Source organism: Peromyscus eremicus, chromosome 5 (assembly GCF_949786415.1).
Source record: "Peromyscus eremicus chromosome 5, PerEre_H2_v1, whole genome shotgun sequence".
NCBI classification, from domain to species: Eukaryota; Metazoa; Chordata; class Mammalia; order Rodentia; family Cricetidae; genus Peromyscus; species Peromyscus eremicus.
Window position 1 is genome coordinate 99,128,022 of NC_081420.1, and position 25,866 is coordinate 99,153,887.

The following is a 25,866-nucleotide window of genomic DNA, read 5'->3' on the forward strand; positions in this document are numbered from 1 at the left end:
GTATTGCACTGGGCTGGCCAACTGGATCCACCTGCGGAAAAGTTAGGTAAGTGCATTAGTTTTTGACTGCTGACACATAAATGGCCACTAGCTTTAGTAACAAGACAAATTTATCTTCTGATAGTTTTATAGGTTACAAACTGGCAATGGGTCTTGGTGACCTAAGATCAAGGTATCAGGAGAGCTGTTTTGCTTACTGGAAGCTAAAGGACAGAATCTAACTGGTGCCTTTCCCAGCTTCTGGAGACCACCAGCATTCCTTGGTTCAGGGTACCTTTCTAGATTGTCAAGGCCAGCAAGGGACAATTGGGTCTTTGATGCTGCCTGCTTTCCCTTGGGTTCTCCCACAGTCTCATCACCCTTTCAACAAAGAGAGTTTTCTGATTATAAGAACCCATGGAATTAAACTCAGCCCACTCAGATAATCCACCTAAGCTCACCACCTCAATTTATCACATCTGTATAGATCCTTCTGTGCTATGTAAGGTAATAGATACACAGACATTATGGAGTGGGAGGCATTATTTTATCATTCAGTTTGAGTAAAAGACAGTAGAGCCACTCAATGTTTGAAACAACTATTTGTCTTGTTCTGATTCTACATGTACAAGACAATTAACTCATAATATTTTTGCTTATCTTATAGCTTACTTATAAGAAGGAAATGTGCTGTTCAGGGGATACTATGCCTAGGCCCCAGGGAAAATATGTTCTAAACTGTATTGAATAGTTTGTATTCTGGGTTATACATTACTTTCCTGTGAGTGCTGTCAGAATGAGTCAGAATCTCTTAGACCAAAACTCTTAAGAGTCTGACAAGATCAATATTCTGAATCTTCAAATTTAAGGATCAGAGTCAGGCATAAGAGAGGAGGTATATTTAATAGGTGTATAGCTATGATAAAAACAACCTTTGAAAAATCATGTTTAAGAAGCTACATATAATTAGGTACACCTAAGAATATAGTTATATGTCACTTACTTTGATTTATAAGACTTACATTAACAAAGAGAATAGTCATGGATTTTTTTTCCCTCTGTACCTGTATAATCAATTGAGCAGTTTGAAGGAGAATGTCCTTAGAAAGCAGCAGAGAGCTTCACATCAACAAGTTTCAAAACTTAGATCACACAGAGGAGTAATTGGCTAGGTCTAGAGTATTCAGGACAGAATACAAGATGACTGTTAATGAATATGAAATAATGAAACTGTTCTAAAATAGTGTGATAGCTGTATCTGTGAACAGATTTTATGCACATTGCAAATTGAATGGAACGTGAATTATATCTCAACAAAACCATTTCAAACATGGCTCACAAAAAGATGACACTGAGAAGTAGATATGGTTAAATATCAAGAGATGCTGGGAGACAAACAAGGGCCTTTGATGGCCTTTGGAAGATCGCTTCTTCAGTCTCTACACTTCCCTCTTCACTCTTCTATCTACTTCAGCTTTTGTTGATTCTATCTCAGGGAAAATAACAATCTTCTACCCTTCCCTTCATTCTATTTTAGTTTATTAATTAATTAATATACATACTGTAATATCTACAACAACTGTGTCAATTACAAATGCCACAGGATGTGAGTCTGTTAGCTTCCTATGCTCCTTTATTAAGTAGGATGGAATAAGGGACCGAAACACACTGGCCCTGCTCTGTCACTCTTCTGAGTCTCTGTGTGCCTTACATTATCTCATGCACCTTAACAGCTGTGCCGGATCATGTTGCCTTGTACTCAGATTCTTGTGTCAATTTCAAAGAACTAGTTTCTACCTGCAAATGTAGACAGTTCACACTTTAGTAAACAATACCTGCTGGTTCCATTTTATACCTATAATCAGCACAATGTCCAGTATTGAGTCCAGTAATCTGTGGAATAACTCTCTTGGCTGCATATTTTACCTGCATCCTCTTTTTCAAAAGCATCAATAGCCACCATTTTCCAAATGCTATAGCAAAATAAAAACTGGTTGGCAGAGGTTATTATATACCTTGTGCAAATTAGAAAGTTAGTTAGCCAATATATTGCTCTAGGCTTTCCTATAGTTGATTTGAAAATAACAACCTATATCTCCCCTAAAAAGGTCCCCCTCTAACTGTTTCAAAAGAACTTTTTTAAGTGGATACATTAAAGATGTTCAGATAATAAATATCATGATCTAAGACCACTAAACAGGGTTCCTCTAACTTTGACATAGAGCTCTTCTCATATAAGCATAGACAAAATGATCTAGCTACTTCTCTACATGAAAAATATAAAGATCACTCACCATCCTCAGAATAACTGATACCTGAGATTATAAACCCAGTTCCTGGACATAATCATGTCTAATAAGCCAGATTCTCCACTGAACCATAAGTCTACAATACTATCATATATGCTCTCACTCAGTACAATTTAGTCTTTTATTGTGGCATGCATTTAATTATATGTGTAAAAAGAACATGATGTTTCAAGATCAATAGACATAAAATCTGCCCTGCCACCAGGCGGTGGTGGCATACTACTTTAATCTCAACACTCGGGAGGCAGAGGCAGGCGGATATCTGAATTCCAGCCCAGCCTGGTCTACAGAGAGAGTTCCAAGAAAGCCAGGGCTATGAAGAGAAACCTTGTCTCGAAAAACAAGCAAACAAACCCAAAACAAATAAACAAACAAAAATCTGCACTTCTTCCAAGTACTGTTTGATATAATTTCCTTGTTCTTAAATATGAATGTAAATTTGACCTTACAGAACTAACAACATAAATTCAGTTCCTGATACAAAACAATGTCAAATAGTTTGTATTGTTCATTTTTTCCAAAATTCTGCAAAAACCTGGAGGGGAAATCTCATCTATTACAGTCGAAACTGGAAACCCTTTAATATTAGGCTACAAAAAATTCCTACAAAGCAATTTATAAAATATTTATAAATTTGTCAAGATTGTGTTGTTACTGTTTTAATGCCCAGAGGATACAAGCCCACATTCTGGGGATCCTTCCAGAAAACAGAAAGGTAATTTTTTTTAAGCTGACAGTTGTAGTTTGTTGGATCTTCCATGGACTGTGAAAGCCATTTGCCAATACTGTTGAAAGACTATTACTCATTTCAATCTCATCAAAGAGGATCCACATCTCTCTGGCAAAACATCAGCCAAAAATACGAGTTTGGTAGCTATGACTGGAACAGCTCAGTGTATACATGTGGCTGGAAATTCAACAGAGAAACTAATTCAAGACCAACAGCATAGCTTCCACATAGACGAGAGAGACTGAGACTAACGCATACGCACCATGCATGGTAATTACACCACCTGACCTCACAGAACTGTCTATTTGAATGGCAAACCCTCTGCATATATTTGATTTTTGTGATCCCAGCAATTCAAAACAAAGAAACTTTGGAGGCCAATCAAAAGCTTGGAGTGTCAGTCACTGTCCAGGCCATGTAGCTATTCAAAAATATCAAGATCACACCAAGAATCAGTTTATATCCTTATTCAGCATCACAAAGAAAACTAAGGAAACCAGAGCCTTACAATTTTGTAGAATAAAATCAGGACCAGCATGCAATAGTCATTATGCCAAAGGTGAAAATAATCTACATAATTTGCACAGATATTAAGGAGGCTTGATATTCACAGTATTTAAGTCAAGGTGTCTACACAATACTCAAGTAAAAACCACTGGGATATAGTCTGATGTTTAGTTTACATAGAGCACAAAAATGGAGTCTGAGATGCCAAATATATTCTGTTATTTGAAGAAGATGGTAGCAACAGAGTCAGGTTTGTGGCATCTACCTGTGATCCCAGTACTTAAGAGGATAAAGTAGGAGAACATCAAGTTCAGAGCCAGCATGTGCTACAAGGTGAAGTCTCTAATAAGACTCCAGCTATACAGGCACTTAAGGTTATGAAGATCATGAAACTGTACACTCACAATATGTGAGTCTTTGAAAGCAAAGAAGCCTTGGGATTAAGGAAACACTGTCTCTTCTATTAAACTGCCCCATGAATTTAATTGCTCAGAAAAGCAAGAGTATCAAATTCCTATTTGATCAAGCTTCATACTTGATTTTCAGTTTCCCCGGCTAAATTGTACAAAGATAGCCTCAAGTTAGACAAATTAAAGCCATGAAATATGTTTCATAATACTTGTATGTGCTACCTTGTGAGACAGTTTATAACAACTTGACTCCTATTCTGATGGACTTAAAGATTATTTTAAGTAGCCATGCTTTGTTCCCAAAAAGGTCTACCAAACCACAAACGATATTCTTTAGCAACCACAAAGTCAAGTTGTTTAAAAAAAATCTAAGCTTGTGTACAATATTCAATAACATGGACATTTGAAATATTTTATACTGATAACAGAGGTAGAGCTAACATATACCAAGACACCTACCCAAGTATATAAGAATGATCATAGTAGAAAAAAAATTGAGACTCAGATGTGAAATCCAACTTTGTGACTCATCTAACTGAGGTCATCACTAGAAATTTAAAAGATACAAATGGGTTTTTTATTGTTATTATTTTGATTATTTGTTTTAGTCTTTTGAAATAGGGTCTCACTGTGTAGCTCTGGCTGGCCTGGAGCTCACAGAGATCTGCCTGCCTCTGCCTCCTGAGTAATGGGATCAAAGGCATGTGTCACTATGCCTGACTAAAAGATAACAAACTTTTAAAACTTTAGTTTATTGCTGAGGCTTCTATAATGGTTTCTTACCTCTACAAGGTAATTTTACTTTAGGATGAAATTCTCAGTATTAGCTTAGTTTATTGTGTTCACAACCAGGAACTGATCTTCCTTTTCTTATGGGTCAATTGTGAAAAGGAAGAGAGTTCTTAAAACAGAGTTTTTCAAAGCAAATATTCCCATATGCAATTTTACACGCATAGCTTACTGGTGATGATCATTATCATATAAGGCTGAAAGAAATAGCAACTGGCACATTTTGTGGGGGAGAAAGCAAATATCATAGCTCCTCTTTCTTTCCTTCTTTCTTGATTCCTACTTGATCCAAAGGGCAGACCTCAACACCAACTGAATGATCAAAATGCAAGGAAAGTCATTTTGTTGATCAGTATTTGTTTCTGCTACTATAGCAGTAGTTTGAAATCTAATTCCATGAAAGGGACATACCTTACCCAAAAGGAGCATCACACCGTACCCAACGGTTTAAATGTAGAAAGAAGAGTGATTAAGTTTGATGTTCAACTTTGATTTTAATGAATGCTCAAATGCTGTGTGATACTACTGACTTCACCATGCTCCTTCTCCCCATTTTGCTCTCTTGAAGATACTGTTCGCATATGTGCAGCATAGAACAATCTACCCAGAGTTCATCTCAGTTATTATCTAACACCAACCAGAGAATCCACGGAAGAGTCACATATTTGCTTCCAGCCTACTATTTCTGCATCACCAGAAGTTGAATTAACTAAACTTCCCAGATCAGTCAAATCTTGCCAAATTCATGTGGCTAACTTTCTACAGTTTCAGCTGTGTGCCAGAAAAAAAATGGAAAATACAAGAAAATATTTTATATGATATGTAAACACCTGTGAAAATTTTTCCCAATGTAAACAACTCCATGTGAAGGTCTAAAAATGGAAGGCTTTCTAAGGACAAAAGACCAGGTAGTTCAACAGGTTCCTGGAATCCACTAGTAATCAATAATTGACTTCTACTTCACCTCTGCTGAAGAGGCTGTACTTAGCAAATCACTGTGTAAGCTGCCTCAATAACAGCACTCCTGCTATCAAGTTTACTTGCAATGATTCCAACAAAGAAATTAATTTCTTAGATGGCAAGGAAAGGTGACCTGAAATGGGGAAAACAGACTGAGGCTTTACTAACAAAACAGACAAATATCAGTCTAGGCACTGAATTCAGAGCTGTTCAACTGTCAGCAAAATCTAGCTCCTCATAGCACAACCACTACCATTTATTGTTGCTGGAGAATTTTTCTCCAGCTCCCGCCACCAAGTCCCGCCAGTCCCAGAGCCCACTTATAAAATAAACACACAGACTCTTACATTATTTAAACTGCTTGGCCATTAGCTCAGGCCTGTTATTGTCTAGCTCTTACTCTTATATTTAGCCCATTTCTATTAATCTTTACTTTGCCACATGGCTCATGGCTTACTGGTACCTTACATCTTCCTTGTCCTGATGGCGGCTGGCAGTGTCTCCCTCTCAGCCTTCCACTTCCCAGAATTCTTTTCCTTGTCCCGCCTATACTTCCTGCCTAGCCAATGGCCAATCAGTGATTTATTTACTGACCAATCAGCAACACACTTGACATACAGACCATCCCACAGCACTTCCCCTTTTCTTTTCTTAAAAAGGAAGGTTTTAACTTTAACATAGTAAAATTACATATAACAAAACAATTATCAAGCAAGAATTACAGTTACAATATTAAAGAAGATATCCTATCTATCCTATATTTGTGAATTTAAGGTTTTATATCTAACTTATCTTTTATTATAACTAAGGAAAATTGTAAGTATCTAGTCTTTAACCACATCAAAGACCTCAGAAGGATATACTACTACCTGAGAAATGGAGAAGGATATAAGCAACTTTTAGGAGTCTTGTAGGGTAGACAGAGACAGCTGGCAGCCTGGACAGTCATTCAAAGTTCTCTTGTAAAGTTGGGGCATCTGTCTTTAGCCCACAGGCCTAGAGTCTCTTATTCATTTTTCTCTGTGTCCTGTAGAATGTCTGGCAGTTTTCTCTGCAGAGCAGGAACCTGAAGGACCATTTTGTCAAACAAAGTTCAGTGGTCATCTTTGTATGGGTCCTGCATGTCCAGTTGATCAGACAGTCCAGGCAAGAACAGTTTCTTGCCCAAATGGCTATTTTTGTCAAGGTGAAGATAAACTCCGTATGGAGTGTCTTCGATGCCCATCCTCCTCTCTGAAGTAAATCGGTGCTGTCAGGAGCAGACATGTCTCACTGTCCAGAAAGTCTAAATTTTTAAAACATTTTAAATGCCATATTCTGTAGGTCTTTGAAGTGTTTGAAGACTACCTATCTATCTGAAATATAACTATGTATACCTAGAAGACTTAACTAACATGGCTACAAATATGATTATCATAGATGACTAATTATTAATCTATTTTTTAATTATCCATTATAATTTTAAATGAGTTACATAAACATAATACCTCAAACAAGAATAGAAATATATATATATACAGTATAACAAAATTAAGTTTAAACTTGTATCAATAAACTAAAATCTATAGCGATGTAAAACATTTTAAACAAGTTGTTACTCTTTAAAAGTAGGTTCATTAATCTACCCTTTCATCCTATCATATCTAAACTATCCCCTTTTTTTCTTTAGAAAGAGATTGTATTTATAATCAACCTGCTTTAAATAAAAATATTGGTTTTTCTCTGTCCCACACCAGAGGGCTCTTCTGATTTGGGACATAAGAATCTCTTAACCATTTTTTTTTTTTTTTTGAGCAATATGTCTGGGTTTAGAGGGGGAGTGAGCCAATTCCATCTCTAAAGCCAGCTTGGTATATTTGGGAATTTGGGCGTAGCTTCTCTTACTACTTCCTGCTGGAGGGGGGCGCTGTATCTTATGGGGACATAAAGAAAATTTTAGCATCATGGAGTAGTCCGTGAGGCTGTATCGTCTGAGCCAGTTGACTTGAAACCATTCTGGATGTTGAATCATCTGGGCCATGGTGTCTTTGGAGACCTTTCAGGGGGTCTTGGCTGGTCAAACCTGATGTATCTTAATCTGGAACAAATCCATAGTCTCTGGCTTTCTGTGGAAACAAGAGCAGAGACTCTTTTCCAAAGCAACATATCCTTATATCCAAATTTTGAAGTCAAGGTACCTTTAAAATATACATTTTGGCATAACTCAACAGCTTTTACAATCAAATGTTTTTCTGCAGTTACGAATATCAAAGAGAACATAATCCAGATTCTTTGTGTGGTAGCCATCTTTACGTGGCTTATTTTTTTATATTAGTGTGAGCCTATTGCTTTAAACTGCAGCCTTCTAAGCCTGAAATGGCGCAGTGGCTGCTGGCTCCGCCCATTTCAGCTTCCCAACATGGCGGCGGTCCGCTTTCCGCCAGCTCTGGGAGCCATGACTCTCAGAAATAGTGGGTCTACATTTTTACCAAAGTAGCGTGTAGCCCAGAAACCTCTTTTTTTGTTTTGTACTAGCAAAGGCTAAATTCACCACACAGTTTAATGTGCTACTTGCAGAGGCCTCATTCCCACCATATTGTAGGTCGAGAGCGCACGCTAGGAACCCGCCAGTAGCTCAAACCGGCAGCTGCCGCTTATTTGAGAGAGACAATTAGGAAGCTGTTTTTAGTTCCGTTTTAGAATCTTTTTTTTTAAGTTTTTAGGTGGAAACTCTTGCCCCACGTTGGGCGCCATTTGTTGCTGGAGAATTTTTCTCCAGCTCCCGCCACCAAGTCCCGCCAGTCCCAGAGCCCACTTATAAAATAAACACACAGACTCTTACATTATTTAAACTGCTTGGCCATTAGCTCAGGCCTGTTATTGTCTAGCTCTTACTCTTATATTTAGCCCATTTCTATTAATCTTTACTTTGCCACATGGCTCATGGCTTACTGGTACCTTACATCTTCCTTGTCCTGATGGCGGCTGGCAGTGTCTCCCTCTCAGCCTTCCACTTCCCAGAATTCTTTTCCTTGTCCCGCCTATACTTCCTGCCTAGCCAATGGCCAATCAGTGATTTATTTACTGACCAATCAGCAACACACTTGACATACAGACCATCCCACAGCAATTTATTTCACATACAAAGTCACACACACATGCATATGTGTACACACACACACACACACACACACACACACACACACACACGTACCCCCCCCACACACACACACAGAGATAATGGTCTATGGTCTAGAAACTCAAGCCCAGGCAAATTAGAAGAGATACCCTAATCTTTAGTTCCCGACCCATACACATGTATATATGTACATAAACCTATGTACTCTCAACCATATTCATTCTGAACATCAAATAATATTTTTTAAAAATCTTGTGAGTTTATTAACTGTTCAAACAATAAGTGGTGTTATAAAATAATCTAACAGCTACTGTTTAATTTATTAATAGCTAAAAAATGTAACTGGCTGGCAGTAAGCAAATTTGAAAACTTGAAAATTTCTATTTGTCATAGGTCAGGTGACCCACTCCTTATTTAAAAGACTTCTTGAAATCAAATTCATATCACTAAGGGTTCCCGTAGGAAATCTCTTACAGTTATTCCATTGTGTAGAGAGGAAGCTCTCTGAAGAATTTTGTAGGTCTGAATTTGTTTCATCAGTGTAAAATAACATGTAACCTTGAGACAGAGTAACTTGAGTAATTCTCTATTTTCTAGTATGTAAAAAGGTCAGGTAATGTCACCAATCTCAGATTTTCACAATTATTAAATAGTACATTAAATAAACAACACCATTTAATATTATTTTAATATACTTAAAATTTAATATTAAGAATTAAATAATATAACAAATGTTATTTTACATTTATAGGCATCAATACTGTAGCCAAGCCCAAGAATTAACAAGTACTCTGAAGGTAGTAGCTGCATATTCCTGACTTTATTGGTGGAAACACACACAAAAATTTTATTTACATCTATACTACTGAGATTTCCAGACTTATTCTGACTATAAAATCTAGCAAACTATTATGCATCTTAAAAGAGAGTATCTTTTAATGAGAGTAATTACTTCTATGTGAAAATTTTCAATGAATTTCAGTAACAGATGCAATCATACAATAAAAATCAAAGCGCCTCATCCTTATGTTAGAAAACACAGCATTTAACAGCCTGAAATACTGGAGGTAAAAATCATATCTATGATTGAAAGAACAAGTATAAATACTGAATCAAAATAGAGTCAAAGTTTAAATTTTAGATTTGAGAAAACCTTAAGTGCAATAGCATATGTCCAGAATCAGATGCAACCAGAGCTCAGTTCTTCTGACATGCAGTCCAATTAATTTTTCAATATGCTTCTCTCCAAGCCATAAGTGAAAACCACAAATTTCTATTCCAAAATTTCTAATAACGACCATGTTTGAAACATTCATACACAAAAAAATGAGGGGTGTGGTACGAAGAGTGAAGAAAAACAACAGTGTCGCAAAAAAGGGCGCAGATTTTGAAGGCACCAGAAACTTCCTTCCAATGTCAGCTCTGCCACTCCCCAGGGTGTCCACGGACTGTGCAGGTAGCTCTGAAGGACAGGCCCCGTCTTTGTAATGCTATCTCAGGGATGGCACTAGGGTGGACAATTAGATACAAACTGTCTATCACCAGCAAAAGTGTCCTGTGCACACCTGAAGCCCTGTCTTCAGTTATGTAACTACTTGAAACCATGGGAAGTACCTTAGTGAAGAGCCGGCATGCAACAGTCGGCCTGCCCTATATAAATCACCTCATTAATAGCTGGGGCCAGAGCTCAGTGAAGTATTCTTTGCCTAACATGTACAAGGACCTGACTTCATCCCCAGCACTGTAAGAAAAGCAATCATCTGCCACTTAGTGTGTACTGAGTAATAAAAATATAATCAACATCAAAAATACCATTAACAACAAAGCATCTGCTTTACAAGCAGAGCTAGACAGATGTTGAAGCCAACATGCTATATAAAATCAGAGCTCTTTGGGTATTTCTAGTGCAAGAATGAAGAGAGTTCTCAATAACCAGTGTGGATAATCCAGAAAATCTCAACATCACTTTGAAGGGTCACACAGCTTTTGTGAGAGTCCCTAGAGGAAGCCTATGGAAGAACTTTAATCACATCAGTGTAAGACTCAGGCTCAGGCTCCAAGTACTACTCTGGACTCTTCTTACAAAATGAGAACTGTGTATACTCAGTCATGAGAATGAGTTGCTGATGGAAACTGCAATTTTTTTTCTTTTGTAAAAAAATTTATTAACAGGATTTGGGTGTTGCTTGTTTAGCATTTCAAGCCCCAGATCATAGCTGATCCTTGAAGAAATGATGCTGAACTTATTTTAAAGGTGGTTGTTTTGATTTAGCTAGACACAGCAGTTACAAATAAGGGTATCTGAGAAATGGTAGATGGTGTCTTAGTTAGGGTTACGATTGCTATAATGAAACACCATGACCAAAGCAACTTGGGAAAGAAAGGGTTTATTTGGCTTACACTTCCAAATTATTGTCATCATCAAAGGAAGTCAGGACAGGAACTCAAACAGGGCAGGAACCTAGAAGCAGGAGCTGATGCAGAGGCCATGGAGGAGTGCTGCTTACTGGCTTGCTCCTCATGGCTTGCTCAGCCTGCTTTCTTGTAGAACCCAGGACCATCAGCCCAGGGGACAGGAGATGGGAGTTGGGGGGGGGGGAGAGCATGGGACAGGGGAAGGGAAGTTGGTTATACCACCCACAATGAGCTGGACTCTTCACCATCTTAATTAGGGTTCCTATTGCTATGAAGAGACACCATAACCATGGCAACTCTTATAAAGAAAAACATTTAATTGGGGCTGGCTTACAGTTCAGAGGTTTAGTTCATTGTCATCACAGTAGGAAGCATGACAGCATGTAGGCAGACATGGTACTGGAGAGGTAACTGAGAGTTCTACATCTGGATATGAAGGCAGCAAGAAGAGACTGAGTCACACTGGGCCTAGCTTGAGCATCTGAAACCTTAAAGCCTGCCTCCAGTGACACACTTCCTCCAACAAGGCCACACCTACTCCAATAAGGCCACCCCTCCTACTAGTGTCACTCCCTATAGGCCTACTGGGGCCAATTTCTTTCAAACCACCACAATCACTAATTAAGAAAATGCCCTATACAGGCTTGCCTATAACCCAATCTTATGGAGGCATTTTCTCAATTGAGGTTCCCTCGTCTCAGATGACTTTAGCTTGTGTCAAGTTGACATAAAATTATCTAGTACAGATGGTATTTTCTTGAGAAGGAATGGTCCAACATCTGAAAACATGACCTAAGAATTTTCAGCTATAAAACAAAAATCTTGGCCAGATGAGGTGGTGTACATCTTTAATCCCAGAGGCAGAGGCAGGAGGATCTCTTGAGTTCAAGGCCAGCCTGGTCTACAGAGTAAGTTCCAGGACATCCAGGGCTAAGACAGACAGAGAAACCCTGTCTCTAAAAACCAAACAAACAAAAAATTCAGAAAATACAATGTCTATATTCCCCCTGCACTGATATACATTTTTAGAATTGTGGTTTTTAGGGTACTAGATTTTTAGAAATCTCAGTCTACCATTTTTTAAAGATATGTTACAAGTTAGACAATAACAGAGTATGAAACAAAGCCAAAATTATAGCCATAGTATTAAGTTAACCTGTGAAAGACCAGCTGTGAAGAGAAGAAACACACAGCTTTTGGAGACTATCTACTGTAGCATGATTTGTCTAAACTCCTAACCAAAAATAAAATAGAAAGAGAAGAAACATAAAAGTCTACATATAACACACCACCATTTAAGAGAACCAATTTCCATGAAATGAAAAAAGACCTATACCCAAACTAGGTGGAAAGATATGATTCCAAAGTCTCCAGGGAAATTAAATCACAAACTTTAAACACAACAGCATGGAAAAAAAAAAAAAACAGTATCTTGCAAAATAAAAAAAGGGAAAATTTAGTTTTCAGTTATCTTTTTACAAAATTTCTATTTTTAAGACAGATACAGTGGCCTAAGATGCAACCATGCTACCACATGCCCCATTTGGTAGGGAAATAGCCTGTTTGGCCTTGTGACTTCTAAAGGTAAATAGGAGGTTTGCATTCAAGTTATAATGTAGAATACTTCAGAGTAACCTCATGCCAAAATGGCATATTTCTGAGGGATGCAAAGGTATTCAATAAAAAGCTTTTAAAGGCATATTTTTAAACTTGCAGCAGGAAAGCTTTTCTGTGTCAAGACAGTAATTCTTTTAACAGCATTGATCAAAATGTCATTCTTTTATGAGTGTACAATACCTTTTAATGGCATACAACAAGCCATTAGGGTTATACACCTCTGTAGAGCAGACAGCTTACTGGAAAAAAGGGAACCCGGGCCAAGATATAGTCAGTAGGCTTATGCTCCTGATAAGGATCCCCCACCCTATGCATATGCCTGCTGCATTCCGAAGTCTACAACTGAAGTCATCCAAAAATTCAGTGTTGGCTCTCTACTTGGGTAATTTAGAAGCACTTCCATGGAGACGTGGGCTCTAAGGTCTAAGGGACATTCTTGTGGACAGTGTAGAATGACCTTGAAAACAGCCTCTTACCTGAGGCCAGAAGAATTTATTCACGAAGATTAGGAAACAATGAGAGTTTCATTCACTTTCTGGGGAAAGAAGAAAGTGGATTTTAAAAAAATGTTATGAGACAATCACTTTCCATGTTTATTTACAAAAGCAAACACTAAAGGAAGAACATTAATGTTAGACATTGTTCTAACATGAAATCTATCTGTCACTCAACCCGGCTAAGGAGGTGTTCATAAAATGAAGCTATTTCACAGTCTTCTTAAAACAAATCCTTCTCTCTGTCAACAACTCATTTTTTTGAGGTAAATTCTGAAATTATTTAGAAAAAGCAAATCACAAGTATACAAAGTTAATAGACAATTACAAATGTGACAAGGTATCAACTGCTAGACTCCTAACTACTCAGTAAATGCAGAACTGTGGAGCAGAGTGAGACAGAGGGGCTGGACTCAATTCCTTAGGATGCACGCCTTTGTTTTCCTCAAGTATTAAAGGAAATGACTTAGTACAAGTCAACTCCTAAGATTACAGAAATAGCCCAGATAAAGTGGTTGAGCCTTCATCTCTGCCTTCAGATGACTACCTCAGGACTTCAGACAATCTAAAAAGTGTCACAAATTCGAAAACCCTGAATTCAACTTTACAGACCACTAGCTGCATCTCAAAGCCTTGTTCCTGTAATCCAGGAAAGGAGAAGGGTCTCTTCATTTAAAGGTAGGTAGGTAGGGGTGTGTGTGTGTGTGTGTGTGTGTGTGTGTGTGTGTGTGTGTAGAAAATAGTAAGTGGTGGGTGTGTTGGTACACACCTTTCATCTCAGCACTAGGGAGGGAGACGCACGCAGATTGTTCAGATTGTTAGGTTATAGCCTCCACCTCCACCTTGCCAGTGCATTGTACTGGAAGCTCTCTCTCCCTCTCTCCCTCTCTCCCTCTCTCCCTCTCTCTCTCTCTCTCTCTCTCTCTCTCTCTCCTCCTCCCCCTCTCTCCCTCTCTCTCTCTCTCTCTCTCCCCCTCCCCCTCTCCAAACCCCGCCCACTCAGAGAGTCTGAACAAAGAGAAGGTGTCAAAAAGCCCAGTTCTGCATTCTTGGCGGCTGTTCTGCATTCTTGGCTGCTACTGTAGCTCCTCCAGTAATGCAGCCAGCCGCCCAAGTCAAAGGCTAAGCACTCAGCTTTTGACCAGACTTGGGCACAAACCCAGCTTCTGGAGGACACGCCATCACTCCTCGCCTACAGGCTATAAAACTTTCCTGCCCTGGCTCAGGTGCACGAGTTCTCTGGCCTTGATCACTGCCACCAGAGAACCCTTCTGGGGGTTGCTTTGCTCAATATACCCGTTGTTATACTTTTTCAGTTCAGTTTAATCTGGCTTACTGTGTGAGCAGAGAAACTTACCGAGTTGTGGGAGAGCGAAGGCACAGAAAATCTTTTACAGATCTCTGTGAGTTAGAGGCCAGTCTGGTCTACACAGTGAGACCTTTTCTAAGAGGAAGAAGAAAAAGAAGAAGAAGAAGAAGAAGAAGAAGAAGAAGAAGAAGAAGAAGAAGAAGAAGAAGAAGAGAAAGAAAGAAAGAAAGGAAGGAAGAAAGAAAGAAAGAAAGAAAGAAAGAAAGAAAGAAAGAAAGAAAGAAAGAAAGAAAGAGAAAAGAAAGGAAGAAAGGAAAGAAGGAATGAAGAAAGTGAATAGAAAGGTCCCATGAACACACATCCAAATTCTACAATCAAAAACACCAAGTTCCATTTTGGGCTTGTAGGATCAGAGTATATACATCAATTTCATCTCTGGCTTAAGTGAAAATACAAAGAAAAGAAAATGAAAAAAAAAAAAAAAAAAAAGAAGTCTCCAAAGCATTTTCGAGTTGGTAAGAATAGGAAGAAATTACCAATCCAAAACCTAAATGAAAACAGGATCTCAAGATAACTTACACGTTAAATCTGCTTCTGCATGGGCAACCACTTTGATTCAAGCTACAGATTTTGTTTAGTATGAAGAACAGAAAACAAAAACAACTATCTTCTGAAAATCTAGTAAAGACTCTGCTCCCATGAACCTGGGACCTCAAAAGGTTACTCCTCAAGCTGAAGTTATCCCAAGAGTGGGTAAAGGCAGGTAAGGAAATCTGCCTTGGTAACAGGCAGAGTGGAGGAAAACACAAGACATTCTAACTTAACTGGCCAATCACACATACACGGCTCAAGCTCACATCACCTGAACGGGTAAACAAAGAATAATCAACAAGCACACAGTGGTGCAGACTGCAGCACACATCATTTTCTGATAAAACCAACTCAAAATCAGTGACCTAGAAGATCTGAAAGGCATTTTTAAAAACTGACTATACAGTAACTAAAAGGAAAACTTAAGGCTATGGGAGATGAGTTGAGAATAGGATATCCTTCCTAATGCAATTTAGAAAGACCAAAAAAATAGCTGGGCGTGGTGGTGCATGCCTTTAATCCCAGCACTCTTAATTTAAGGCCAGCCTGGTCTACAAAGAGTTCTAGAACAGCCAGGGCTACAGGGTGGGAAGTGGGGGATGGGAGGTGGGAGCAAGGTAAAATATGATTATGCATCATTTAATAGGGCTATATTCTTGAAATTTTTCATTAGCTGATTTCCTGAGGTGTAAACATCAGAGTGCACTCACACAAATTACGACTGCTACAGCATCACTAGGTGATACGAAGTTGTGTGACTATTGTCATATATTCAAGTCTATCACTCACCAAAGGGCTTTTATGCAGTGAGTCACTGACTGTGTCTCAGTCTGTTGTTGCTATAACCGAATAACAAATATCAAGAGATTAATAAAGAATAACTAGAGGTTTATTTAACTTAGAATCCTGGAGGCTGGCTGTTAAATATATGGCAGAAGGTGTTTTGTGATGAAAGAGAGAGCTGGGGTCATACTCTTCTCATGCAAAGCCACTAATACAACTAGGGAGGCATCATTCAAATGAAACCATACTGGGACTCAAGACAACGCTCAGTGACTAGGAGCACTTGCTGCTGTCTCAGAGGATCCAAATTCAGTTCCTAGGCCCCATGTTGGGTCACTCACAACCCTCTGTAACTTCAGCTCCAGAAGATATGACATGGTCTTCTGGCCTCTGCAGGTCCCCACATATGTAGCATACAATCACACAGATACATACACAGAAATATGAGTCTGAAAGGAAGGAAGGAAAGAAGGAAGGAAGGAAGGGAGGGAGGGGAGGGAGGGAGGGAAGGAAAGGAAAGAAGGAAAGAAAGAAAGAAAGGAAGAAAGAAAGAAAGAAAGAAAGAAAGAAAGAAAGAAAGAAAGAAAGAAAGAAAGAAAGAAAAGAAAGAAAGAAATATATCTTACCCTAATTGCTCCTAAAAGATCCCATCTTCAGAGAACATTAATTTGATTTTGGAATTAAGTTTCTGACATGTAAAGATCTGGTAGATACACTCAACACACAGAGTCACAGAAATGGGTCTATGAGTCACAAGAGAGCCACTGAAGCGGCCAAGACTCAAGGGAACAAGGTTTTGAGAAAGGAAAGCACACAGAGGTGACTTAACTCTCCCCAAGCTGTCTGCTAAGCGACTCTGCAGAGCTATTCGCAGCAGCACAGGCAGGTAGTGGGGCAGCTGGTGAAGTCTGGGAAGTACCAGCAATAACCAAGACTGTGCAATAAAAATGAAGCTCAGCTACATACCAGCTCAAATCCCTGACTGGATTAAATCAAGTTGTTTCTATTCCACTTACCCAACAAGATAGATGAATCCTCTTTGGAAAAAGTTAATGTCATCTTGAGCTTCAAAATATCACACCCAATGTCTTATATTCAATGACAATTACAAGACATACTAGGAGATAAGACTAAGATAAGAGAAAACAAAGGAAAGAACCATCAGAAATGCAGGTATTACAGTTACCATATGTACACTTTAAAATGCCTTTGAATAGCATGTTTAAGAAAATAGGACTTCAGTTTTCCATAAAATAATGACAAACACCTAAATCCAAATATTTCCATATAACTTCCACAAAATATCCAACATTAAAATGGAATGGAAGAGCTAGAGAGATAGTTTAAGGCTAAGAGCACTTACTGCTTTTCAGAAATCCAGGTTCATTTTCCTGCACCATGGTGGCTCACAACCATCTGTAACTCCAGTTCCAAGGGGACCCCACATTCTCTTCTGGCCTCTTTGGGGACCAGGCATACAGAGATGTACATACAGTCAAAATATCCATCCACACAAAAATAAATAAATCTGTTTTTTAAATAAAGCATAAATTTTTAAAAAATGGTTGTGATAAATATCTACAGCATAATTAAGAGACAATACTACCTGCTTCTAATGTATGCAAGTGGAGAAAAGAACACCAAATCACACTGCCTAAGGGGAGGGAGAGAGAAAGAGGGGAGGGATGGAGACTCTGAGGCTGTATAGGAAATGGAGAGGGAAGCGGGACTCAGAGATAAGATACAGAGACATATGCAAACCAGAAAGTGGGGAAATCCTAAGCAGATAGGTATCAAAAGCAGATAATAATGAAACAATCTAAGGTAAAACTGATCCCGAAGCACCTGAACATCTCATCAAAACTGATATGCAGGTAATCAAGCCCGTGGGAAGGCGCTCAGCACCATGCATTATTAGTAGCTTTTGTTACTTCTCCTGAAGCTGAGACAAAATACCTGACCCAGGAGGAAGCATTTGTTTGGCTTGTGGCTTAAGGGAGTATAGTCTATCATAGCGGGGAAGGCACTGCAGTGGGAGCAGGAGCAGCGGGGAAGCAGGGATAGCTGAACGCTGGTGTTCTGCTCACTTTCACATCCTTTTTCTTCTACCAAGGGCTCCAGTCCATAAAGTGTTGCTACTGAATTTGGGGGGGGGGGGTGTCTTCTCCCTCGTGTAATCCTGTCCTGTAATGCCCTCATGGACATGTCCAAAGGTGTACCTGACTAATGCCCTAGGTGTCTATTAACCTAATCAAGCTGACAGTAGAAGCCAACCATCATATTAGAGGACTGTAAATTAAAACAAATTACTACTACACAAATTCTTATCATATAATATAGAAATCTTGCTACTTGTATTTATCCAAATGAGTTAAAAACATATCCACACAAATTCCTTCACAGGGTTGTATATAGAAGCTTTACTATTAATTGCCAAAAACCTGAAGCAAGCAGAGTGCCTTTCAATAGGCTAGTGGATAAGCTGTGGTATCAATAGAACAGAGTATTATTCAACACTTGTAAATTAGCTGTTAATCCACGAAAAGATGTGGAGGAACATTACACTATATTACTAAATGAAAGGCACCACTTTGAAAAGGCTACATGCTGTATGATTCCAACTATACCACATTGTAGAAAAGACAAAACTCAGGAGACTGGAAAAAGATCTGAGATTTCCAGGGATTAGTGGGGAAGGAGAGATGAATATGTCAAGTCCAGGGTTTCTTGGGTATTGAACTATTCTGTGTGTTAATAAAGAGATGGATAGATGCCATTATACATTTATCAAAACCAATGGGCTATAAAACCTCAAAAGTTCACTCTAATGTAAATTATGGACTTTGGGTGATAACACTGTGTCAAGGACATTCATCAGTTGTAACAAATGTATCACTCTGGTGCAGGATATCAATAGTGAAGGAGACTGCGCATGCAGGGAGCAGGGGTACATGGGAACTCTGCTTTCCTTTGCAGTGAAGCTAAGACTAGTCTAAAAACAGTCCTTTAAAGGGCAACATTGGAAAGGAAGTGGGAATTCAAGGCAGGGGTGGGGGAGTAAGAAAGCATAAGTGAATGCGATATAAAGGTATGATACCTTGTAAAATAATAATAATAATAATATGAACTAGTAATAAAGAGAAATTAAAAATGAGAAACCTTTTAAAAATGAGTGTAGTGGTTAGCCATTCCAGCTTTGGTCTGGAAGTTCCTGCCACGCCTACAAGGCGGGGCCAAGGGAGAACCCTGAAGACCGAGATCCGGATGCGCCACCTCTCTTGGTTCCTCCACCCTGGACGCTGGAGGTAGACCGAGCAGAGTTCTCCAGAGAACACCGCCGGACTGCGCTATGTCTTTCCCAGACCCTGCAACCTACCTATTTGTAAGTTACGCCACTAAATAAACCTCCCTTTTAACTACGTGGAGTGGCCTTAATAATTTCACTAATAAATGAGTATATTACAGGGGAAAAAAGAACTACAAAGAGTCATCTTGTCCAAGCCATGGTTCATATTTTGGCGAGTTTCCTTATTTTGTTTCATTTTTTCCAGAGTGATGTAGTTCTAAGTGGATATTGTACCATGATCTGACAAAACAAACTTTCAGGTCTTTATTCTTCACAACCATCAGGTGAGGACAGCAAGACAGTCTAAGAAACAGGTGGAACAAGCCTTGTAATTCATTCATTTTACTTCACATATACTCACATGACACTTGGCATGTGCTCAGCAGTTGGAAGAACTTTGCAAATACTACTTCTTTTTTTCTTTTTTTTTTTTTTGGTTTTTCGAGACAGGGTTTCTCTGTGTAGTTTTGGTGCCTCTCCTGGATCTCACTCTGTAGACCAGGCTGGCCTTGAACTCACAGAGATCCGCCTGGCTCTGCCTCCCAGTGCTGGGATTAAAGGCGTGCACCACCACCGCCTGGCTAAATGTAGGTTTTTTGTTTTTCGGAGCTGAGGACCGAACCCAGGACCTTGCGCTTGCTAGGCAAGCGCTCTACCGCTGAGCTAAATCCCTAACCCCCCGCAAATACTTAACAACTCAACATGTCTAGATGCAGTTGAACACTGAAATGTAAGTACAGAGGGAACTCAACGGTTAAGTGGAACCAACAGTTCACTCTGCTTGACTAATAAGAAACTCTCCTCTTAACTACCATCAGGCTGCCACCCAACAGGTGGATAGTTTAGGTTGTGACTACAGCAGATCTTCACCAACAGAGTTTCAATAAAACCAGACTCACACAACATACAGCCAATAAAGTATGGAGGTGCTCCTCCGCTGGCTACCTCTCCATCTTCTGTCCTGCTTTGGCTTTTCTTTCCCTCCTTTCTTAGTCCATATAAAGCTCATGACCTTCAATGTCCCTTTTGTGTGGAAAATGTGATAAATGCAAGTGACGCATACACACAAATAAATAAATGAATATAAAAAATAACTGAAAACGCACATGGAAACATACAGCACTAGGAAGTGAAGGAGTACTTTAGTAGAAATGTCTACAAGGAAAAATTATGTCCAACAAACCCAAGAGAAAAACAAGAGAGCTATCAATGAGCAAAGCTAGAAACATCTGTTTAGCAAAACAAAGTCCTATTGGATTTAAAAATATATTCCATGACTCGAACCAGCTGTGATGGTATCCACCTGGAATCCCAGGACTTGGGAGGTGGAAGCAGGAAGTAAAGGAATCCAAAGCCATCTGCAGTTATGTAGCAAAGTTTGAGTCAGGCCTGACCTGCGTGAGACCCTGTGTTAAGACACAAACAAACCATTATTCTATACTGATATCAATAAGTGTAATCAAATAAACAAGGGACAACAGACTGGTCTTACGCAGAAAAATTCCAATTAATTTCTCTCTCTCTTCTGCCCTTACAGGTAAGGCACAGCTCTCCGCTCCTGAAATGGGAACTGTGTAGATAATGTCTACTTTCCAAAGAATGCATAGCACAAAATCAGGAAAAGAGTGACTCTGCAACAGAGAGACATGACAAATGTCAGCCCAAAGACTGAGGTTAGATAATGGTGACGGTATGACCCTGTTTAAAAAAAAAAAAAATGATGAAAACAGCGCTTTACTTCTGTGATTTTTCCTCCCAAACCTAGAATAACTAGAATAAAAACATAAAAAAAAAATACAAATCCCAATAATGAGACAGTCTGCAAGTTACTTCAGTACTCTTCAAAACATCAAGGTCATCAAACAAAGTATGACAAGGATCAAGGAGAGGGTGTCTAAAGAGACATGAATTCTAAATGCAACATGGCGTGTTCAATTGGACTTTGGGACAGAATAAAATGTGGACTTCATTACCTTTGTTCAGTTAATAATGAATCAATAAAATGTCATTCAGTGAAATAAGACATTAGTAGTAGGGAAATAACTTTCATTATGTGTGACCTCTCTATACTAGCTTTCTAATTTTTCTGCATATCCCAAATGCTTCTGAATTTAAAGCTTTACTGAAAAAAATTATTTTACTTAAAAATGTTTATGACTTTTTCTTCTTAAATCCTTATTGTGTGTGTCTGAGTACATGCCGTGGAGGCACACGTGGTACAGTGCACACAGAGCTCAGAGGACAACTCTGGGCAGCTGCTGCTCTCCTTCTGCGTTATTTGGGCTTCAGGGATCCAGGTCAGGTCTTGAGGCTTGCAGAGTAAGTACCTAAACCTACTGAGTCGTCTCACCAGCCCTGAGATATTTTTTCATAATCTCGACTTCAAACAGTTCTAGTACAACATACTTTGTTGTCACTTTTTAAAATTGTCTTTTCAAGACAAGTAATTGCTATGTTGCCTAGTTTAGTCTTAAACTCCTGGCTCAAGTGATGCTCGTGCCTCAGCTTCCCGATTAGTGAAGCATAGGGGTATACCTGAAAGTGTTATACTGTTCAGTTCTAGGCTTCCTAAAAAAATTCGTTTTTCTGATGCGATTTCTATTCCTTAATTTATTAGAACTTTCCCCTGTTCATGAGAACATATTTGTGGTGTTTATTGACTGTCTTTTCTCCTGTGCCTATACTACATTTTACTCTTTCTTTGAATGTCTATATTTTACTACATTACAAATAGTTTGGGTGTTGCAGAAATTATGAATTAGGTTGTAGTCTTAAAAGAACATTAACAGTTTCGTTTTAATAGGCAATTAACTTGGTGGAAGTCAAGCACCCAATTACCTTTCCTCTCTTCGGATCTTTTAGCTCTGCTAGTACTGCTTGAAAGCTGTCTAACGCAAGTTCAGTGGTCAGGTCAAGAGAGGAGGGAGTCTTTAAACAGAACTTATGCTCCTCCACTTGGGAACTGTCATTTCCCTGTGCTCTTTCCAGCTGTGGGAATATCCCAAGTCCTCAATCCAGTTGTACATGCCAAGAAGTCTGTTAATATTCCATTCAAGTTTCAGCTGAATGATGTGATATCTACTATGGTCCATGCACTGTGACCAAAAAAAAAAAAAAAAGTCATACAAACAGGAAACTCAGCCAATGCCAGTCATTTCCAAATACAAGCAGCTTCTACTTGCTTTTGTTGTTTGTTTTTGTTATTCTTCATTGTGGTCAAGTAGTAAAATTATATTTCCTTGCCATAAATGTTATAATTGCCATAATGCTATAAATGTTACCACAGAAAGGGCTGCAAAAATAGGTAGTATGCTTTCACTAACAGAAGCACCTGAACTTTAACTGGGAATGGGCCATCCAGATATTCTGGGCAGAGGAGGTGACTCCGTGGGTGAAGTACTTGCAGTGCACCTACATAAAAGCCAGCTGTTGTAATGCACATCTGCTGCAAACCCCACACTACTGGAATGCAAACAAGCAGATCCAAGAGCCTTGATGCCTAGCCAGATGAGCTGAGACAGCAAGCTCCAGGTTCACTGCGAGACTTCGCTTCAAAAATAAGCTGGAGAGCAATAGAGGAAGAGGACACTCTTCCTCTACATGCATAGGTGAGCACCACCAGGTGCATGCGCATGTACACACACACACACACACACACACACACACACACACACTCACACGCAGAGAGAGAGAGAGAGAGAGAGAGAGAGAGAGAGAGAGAGAGAGAGAGAGAATGAGAATGTTTGGATATCCATGTGGGTGAATCCTGGTCCTTTCTATGCATAAAACTCAACACAAAATTTATCATCATCAATCTAACCTGGCCTCTGTGGGCATCAGCACACACATGTGTACAAACACACAGATACACATGCACACACACATGAACATAAATAAAACACAATCTTTAAGAATGGATAAATTATATATTATCAAAATAAAAATGGTTCTAGAAATGACATCTAAAACTTAAAGTCAAGTTTCAGATGGGTAGAAAATATTCTGAAAATACGTAGTTGACACACTACTTCGTACCTCAATACAGTAAGTTACTACTATTACTTGGGAGTGACAGTAAGGGTCTCATGTTTAAACACCGGACTCATCTCTTGCAGCTATATGACTATAAAACTGGAACTCTTTGAATGATAAGACCAATAACTCCTCCATCTAATACAGCAAGGGCTTTTACTTTTGTTCTTATTCTTTATTTGTATGGGTGTTTTGCCTGCATAGATGTATGTGCACAATGGTAACCATGGAGACCAGAAGAGGGCATCAGATCCCCTGGAACTGGAGCTACAGAGGGTTGTGAGCCACCATGTGGGTTCTGGAAATTGAACTTGGGTCCTTTATAAGAGTAGCCAGTGCTCTTAACCACTGAGTCATCTCTCCAAGCCCCAGTACAGCAATTTTATCAGCCTACCACCTTATTGTTTTCTTTAATGAGTTGTATTCTATATACAGGTATTTATTTATAAGAGATGGCAATCTATCTTTTCCTCCATAGTATAGGAATTTTCTTTTAAAAAAAAGTAAATGTTGCCATTTGGAGATATAGTTTATTTTTCATGATATAACTTTAACTTAAATTTACAAGAGTTTCTTCTTGTCTTGGGAAATAATTAAGTTATTTCTTATCACACTATTTGAGGTATTTATAATAATTTGACTGTTCTTCAGTCTTTACTATCTCTAACGTACAATTCGTTAGTTAGAGTTACATCACTATAATGAAACACCTAGCATAGGCTGTGTATGAAGAAAGGTTTATTTTGGCTCATGGTTCTGGAGATTCTAGTCCAAATTGGGCAGCACCACTGGTATGGGCCTCTGGGAAGGGTAGTACATCCAAGAGGGCCCATTTATTTGAGTGAGAGCTTAAATCTCTAGCCAGAAAATAGAGAGGACATGCCAGGTCTCAAAATCCCCTTGAAGGGCATGGTTTCAATAACCTACAGATCTCCTACGAGGCTGAGCTTCCAAAAGATTTCATTACATCTCAACAGAACCAACTTGGAGACCAAACCTTTAACATGTGGTGTTGTTCGAATTTCTAAAGGTCTTATTAATAAACCCAGAACCAGATATTGAGGTAAATGCTCAAAGATCAGAGAGACAAGGGAACAAGCCATCTCTTACCCCAGGACTCCCCAGCCTGAAAAGCCTTTAGTTCCTATCTCCTCAAGCCGTATATATCTTTCTCCACCCTGCCATATTACTTCCTGGGATTAAAGGCATGTGTGCTTCCCAAGCAAAGGCATGAGATCCCAAGATCTGGGATTAAAGGCTTGTGATTCCCAAGTACTGGGGTTAAAGGTGTGTGCCACCACTGTCTGGCTCTGTTTCTCTCTTAGACTGAGTCAATCTCATGTAGTCCAGGGTGGCTTTGAACTCACAGAGATCCTGATGGATCTCTGCCTCATGAGTGCTAGGATTAAAGTGTGTGCCACCACTCTCTGGCCTCTATGTTTAATCTAGTGGCTTGTTCTTTTCTCTGATCTTCAGGCAAAGTTTATTAGGGTACACAATATATCACCACAATGTGGAACTTCCAAACTACAGCAATAATTTCTAGAAAAGAAAATGCAACAAAGGAAAATTTTTAGCTGAGTTTGGCAGTCCATGGCTCTAATCTCATCTACTTAGGGGGCTAAGGCAGGAAGATCTCAAAGTTCTAGGCCTGCACAGGCTACAGAGTAAGTTCAACATGGTCCAGGTGTGAGAATGGCACCTTACCACAAACTACCATTGTAAAAAGAGGTCAAGTCACATAGAATGCACAAGGCCTCAGAGTCAGTCTCAAGCATCACACACAGGAATATCTTGAAGCATGACTAATATTTGAGGGACTAGATCTCTCCTGATCCATATATCTGTGTGTCTCCATGGAACTAACACCACTTTTAAAATTACAAGCAGGTTTTATCTGTCTTAGAGGTTAGTGATGATGAAGATTCCCAATGCTCCTCTAATCCAGACACTCATGTGTAGAAAGCAAAGGGGAAGCCTCTCTAATATTAAGAAGAAAAAAAAGCAAAACCCTCTACTTCCTTTTTCTAAAAGAAGAAGAGAAATTTAATATAGTAGAAGATATCAATTTTACAATGATAATCGAGAAGTCACATCTTTGTTTATGAAAGAGGTGCAAAATATCTGTCGCTTAAGTTCCAAATGCATTAATTAAAATGTCTGCATTTACTCAACTTTCTAGCAACTTCAGTTCACCTTTTTTTAAAAAAGACAAAAGTACCAGCAAATAGTGCAGTCAGAAGGAACAAATGAGGCAATGATGGATGTCCAACACTCCTAACTGCTATAGAAAACCAGGTAGTGTGGAGCTGGAGAGATGGCTCAGAGGTTAAGAGCACTGGCTCCTCTTCCAGAGGTCCTGAGTTCAATTTTCAGCAACCACATAGTGGCTCACGACCATCCATAATGAGATCTGATGCCTTCTTCTGACCTGCAGGTGTATATGCAGACAGAACACAGTATACGGAATAAATAAA